Source organism: Corythoichthys intestinalis, chromosome 11, assembly GCF_030265065.1.
Source record: "Corythoichthys intestinalis isolate RoL2023-P3 chromosome 11, ASM3026506v1, whole genome shotgun sequence".
Taxonomy (NCBI): domain Eukaryota; kingdom Metazoa; phylum Chordata; class Actinopteri; order Syngnathiformes; family Syngnathidae; genus Corythoichthys; species Corythoichthys intestinalis.
In genome coordinates, this window is record NC_080405.1 from 5,634,230 (window position 1) to 5,639,739 (window position 5,510).

A 5,510-nucleotide genomic window follows, 5' to 3' on the forward strand; every position below is an offset into this window, starting at 1 on the left:
AGCCTACAAACTACGCCCGCATGTTATGGTAGATATGGTAGACATGGTAGATATCACTTGTACTGTATATAGATATAACTAGATGCAAAATGACAGACATGGCACTAAATGCGTTAGTAGACAGCCGCCATCTTGAAGCAGTAGACTTTTTAGGACGTCTCTGTTGTAGAGAACCTTCCTAGCGAACCTAAGTAACTTTTTATATAAAATACTTCTAAATCGGCAAAATCTTGACTTGAATCTATCTTTAAATGATGAAACAGTTTTAAAACTTTCATATGTCGAAAGTAGAGAGAAGGGAACTAATGCAATAATGGGAGCAATTTTAACAACTTTAACAGTTGATTCAGGGTAAAGAGTAAATTAGGGTAAAGAATTGGGCTCGGGCCAATTGTACCAAAAACCTTCACAAAAAACCACATAGTGTGGTCAATGTTTTTTTTTTTTTTTTTTTTTTTTTTGAGGAAAAAAAAAAGTAATTATCACCAATTACTTTGCCAAGTAACTAATTACTCTTACGTTCAGGTAATTGAGTTACTAACGCAATTACTTTTTGGGAGAAGTAATTTGTAACTATAATTAATTACTTTTTTTCAGTAAGATTAACAACACTGGTCAGGAATAATTGTAAATGAAATGTTATGCTGCGGAGATGTCATGGCCTACACATCATATTATACAAACTTAAAAAAATATTCGTTATAGATCTATACAAAAATCACACACAATATTGCTAATGTTTTTCAATGAAAATGAGAAAAATGTTTCAAAATTCTAATTCCCTCTGACGTTGAGTATTATATCGCAATTGCAATATCATTGAAAACATAACAATTACATATTTTTTGTATCGTTCAGCCCTAGAATATACCATTACATGGAAGAGATTGGGTACCTTTTAACATTTATTTTTTTTGTCATTTGTTGATGTGCATATTACCTTAGAAGTGGTTTCATATTTTTTATCTGACATCTGAAGTGGGATTGTATACGGTATTTATCCATAGTCCGTGTCTTAAGTGCTGCACTAGTGTATTCCTAATGACATCTATATTGGCACAGATCCTGTGCCATGTACCATTTGTAAAAATAAATAAATAAACTGAACTATCCCTTTACAAATGTCCACAATAAACCTTTTTGCTGCCACATCATAACAAGACAAAAGTATTATTAATTTGTGTTACAGTATTTCTATATTTTCTGCTGCTTTAATTACAAATTCAGGTTGGAACCACAGGTTTTCAACATCACTAACAATTTAAACTATAGTTAATTTATGCAGCAAAAGTTGATACAAAAATAGTTATCAATTTCTACTGCAGTAGAAATGTTGTACAAACCTTTACACAACAAGTTCTGTGTGTGAAATACAGTGGTCTGAAGAAGTATCTGAACTTTTTGGAATTTCTCATAACTCTGCATAAAATCACCATCTATTGTGATCTGATCTCTGTCAAAATCACTTAGATGAAAATACAGTGTCTGCTATAACTAAAAACACCCAGACATTTACAGGTTTTCATATTTTAATGAGAATAGCATTTTTTTGGCTTTTCATTCCATATAAACAGTGTAGTTGGCATTGGAGTAATGATCAAAGACAGACTCCCCGTCGGGGAATCAAACAATAGTCTTCTGCGTGACATGCGGAGATACTGTGCACTATACTAACGAGGAAGTCAAAGGCTTTCTGGAGATAGACAATAGTATAAATTATGATTTAGTTACCATGGCCACCATGACGAAGGTGAGCTTTCATCGAGTCCCAGCAGAAAAGGTAGTTGCAGTTGGTGGACCACTATCGTATCGAATAAATATAGCCTTTTGGCCCTTGTGTGCCTTCAAGAGGACATTCACAGAGCTCCACAATGAGTGGATTGTGTTCTTCTTCTCAGTTGACAAATGTGTTCATAACGATTCATGGCTGGGGCATTTTTTGGTATTACAGCCCATCTGAACACTGGATAAGTTTTCAAAGACTCCCCGTCAGGTAATCGAACCCCGGTCTTTCGCATGATAAGTGAAGAAACTGTCCACTATACTAACGAGGATGTCAATCATGCTAGCGATAGCTGTACGCCTTGCGGTATACAGTGATAGAAATTATGAAGGTGCGCTTTCATCGAGTCCCAGCAGAAAAGATAGTTGCAGTAGGTGGACCACTATCGTATCGAATAAATATAGCCCTTTGGCACCTTCAAGAGGACACGGAGCATTTATCAAGGATAACTCCCCGTCGGGGAATCGAACCCCGGTCTTCCACGTGACAGGCGGAGATACTGTCCACTATACTAACGAGGAACTCCATGGCTTTCCTGAGATAGCTCCACGGCTTGAGGTATGCAGTGGTAGGAATGATGATTTAGTTATCATGGCCACCACGACAGAAGGTGAGCTTTCATTGAGTCTCAGCAGAAAAGGTAGTTGCAGTAGGTGGACCACTATCGTATCGAATAAATATAGCCTTTTGGCCCTTGGGTGCCTTCATGAGGAGGTTGACAGAGCTGCACAATGAATGGATTTTGTTCTTCCTCTCAGTTGACTAATGTGGTTGTAGCAATTCATGGGTGGAGCATTTTTTGGTATTACAGCCCATCTGAACACTGGATAAGTTTTCAAAGATAGACTCCCCGTCAGGAAATCGAACCCCTGGCTTCCGCGTGACAGGCGGCGATACTGTCCACTATACTAACGAGGAAGTCAATGATGCTAGCGATAGCTGTACGCCTTGCGGTATACAGTGATAGAAATTATGAAGATGAGCTTTCATTGAGTCCCAGCAGAAAAGGCAGTTGCAGTAAGTGGACCACTATCGTATCGAAGAAATATAGTCTTTTGGCCCTTGGGTGCCTTCAAGAGGAGGTTGACAGAGCTGCACAATGAGTGGATTGTGTTCTTCCTCTCAGTTGACTAATGTGGTTGTAGCAATTCATGGGTGGGGCATTTTTTGGAATTACAGCCCATCTGAACACTGGATAAGTTTTAAGTATCCATACTGTTTATTTTCTTTAGTTGCACCATGCACTTACATACACTTTAAGCTGCAATTTGCACTATTACTGAAAAGATGCTGCTAATAAAAGAAAGGAATAACAGTTTGTGAGCATGATTATCACATCAGCATCATATGAATGACTGAAACGGATATTGGTTTGATGAGATTTATTTTATAAAATGAAAAATGTGATGCAAAACTATATACATTGCACATCAACATTGTGACACCTGGGCTGCCAATTTGTCCCGTGTTGAATTTCCAGGCCCCTCATTAACTGCTAGGTGTCTCCGGGAGGTAGGGGATCCAGGATGTCCTGTGCCACATCCTCATCTGGCTCAAGCAGGTCCCCATTGTCCAGACACACATTGTGGAGGAACGCACAGGATGCAACAACCTGAGGAGCAAACACTGGCCTCACCTCCAGTGCTTTGAAAAGGGTACAACGCCACCTGGTCTTCATTACCCCAAAGGCTCGCTCAATTATATTGCGGCCCTTGGCATGATGGTAGTTGTAGCGCCCCTGTATTGGTCCATTGACTGGTTCCTTATACGGAGTCATGAGGCAGATTGGTGTTTCCAGGCACGGGTAGCCACCATCCCCAAGGAGGATGTAGCCTGGTGGAGGGTACCGCCTCGCCTTGTAGCAGGTGCTGTTTTTCATGACCCTCGAATCATGAACGGATCCCGGGTAACCTAGAAAGATGTCCAGGAATCTTCCAGTGAGTTACATATTGCCTGCATGTTAATTGATTAATAGTCTTTGTAGTTAATATAGTCAATTCGGTGCCGTGCTGGTGGTTTGATTCTTATGTGGCTACCATCTATTGCTCCCACAACATTCCTGAATGCAGGGCTCCCAGATAGCTGGGCAAATCCTCTGCTAACTGCATCCAGCTCTCCAGCCTGGGGGAATGCAATGGCAGGCCGTAGGTTTCGGCATATGTAATTTGCCACTTTGTGGACGACTCTGTGCACCATGGATTTGGGGACGTTGAACACACGAGCTATCCACGATGTAAGAGAGTCCATGTGCCAACCAGTATATATAGATCAGGACCTCCAGTTGCCCGCCCCAACCATGGTCCTGCTCTCTCTGCAGCAGCTTTTGGACAGCGTTTATGGCTCTTCTGCTGAGGCGTAGGTCCTGCCTCAAGTCCGCCTCAACATTGAACCACAACCTTAGAACAGGCATTTTATGGTCCAACCGGCAATAATTTGTGGGATGACCCATCTGCTGGAAAGAAAAACATGGAAAGATCAGGCTTTCATCGTCCCAAACCAACACATTGATAGCACACACAATGCAGTGAATGTATTTATGTAATCATATCTGAACTTAGTACAAAAAAATGGGTTCAAACCCCCCTGAGCAGCATGTTTATCCCAAACGGAAGGAGGCGAGTAACAAAAGCCACAAGTTAGCTGTTGCTTTTTGTTTGGTTAGCCAGGCTAAGACACTACTCCAGTCAATAATTCAGCAAATCAAAAAGGCAAGCAAATTGTTTCTGTATAACAAAATATCCCGAATGTACAGTTAAAAGAACTTTCAAACACACACATTGTTATTTTCACACGCTAGCTCTGGAGGGTACCAAACATTTGTGCTGGCTGGACACTAAAAAGTGCTCACTCACACACGTTATTTGTATTACTTTCTCATTCTACATACCCCAACAAGATACAGAAATGCTCTCAGATGTCGAAGACGCCTTTGCCTGATGGCCTTTCGTCGATTCGACGCAGATACTTGTAAAAATATCTTCATTGCCAAGGAGAGCGTGGGCACCACAGCAGCAGGCATGTTGGTTTATTTCTGTCGCTTTTTTATGACGTCACAACTGGCGGAACGGACTTATGACGTACGCGAGTGTGAAGGGGTGTCCCAATTCGTTGGGCTAACGTTTCAAGCCCTACCCCTTATTGCTCAGTTTGAAGGGGTAGGGGGAAGGGGTAGGGGTAGAAAAATAGAAATGGGATTGGGCTTTAGTTATCATGGCCACAACGACAGAAGGTGAGCTTTCATCGAGTCCCAGCAGAAAAGGTAGTTGCAGTAGGTGGACCACTATCGTATCGAATAAATATAGCCTTTTGGCCCTTGTGTGCCTTCAAGAGGACATTCACAGAGCTCCACAATGAGTGGATTAGGTTCTCCTCTGTCGACAAATGTGGTGGTAGTGAGTCATGAGTGGGACAATTTTTGTCATTAGAGTCCATACCGAGGAAGTCGATGGCATTTTGTAGATAGCTTAACGGCTTGTGGTATGCAGTGGTAGGAATTATGATTTAGTTACCATTGCCACCACGACAGAAAGTGAGCTTTCATCGAGTCCCAGCAGAAAAGGCAGTTGCAGTAAGTGGACCACTATCGTATCGAATAAATACAGCCTTTTGACCCTTGTGTGCCTTCAAGAGGCCATTCACAGAGCTCCACAATGAGTGGATCACGTTCTTCTCTGTTGACAATTGTGATTGTAGTAACTTGAACACTGGAGCATTTAATTAGGATACA

At 41.3% G+C, this 5,510-nt stretch overlaps 1 non-coding gene across 1 annotated transcript; it reads right to left on the minus strand.

The window, feature by feature from the left end:
* Positions 1-2,232: 2,232 nt before the first annotated feature.
* trnad-guc (transfer RNA aspartic acid (anticodon GUC)) lies at positions 2,233-2,304 on the minus strand. The gene has a single exon. It is a non-coding gene; the product is annotated as a tRNA-Asp (tRNA).
* Between the last annotated feature and the right edge of the window lie 3,206 nt (positions 2,305-5,510).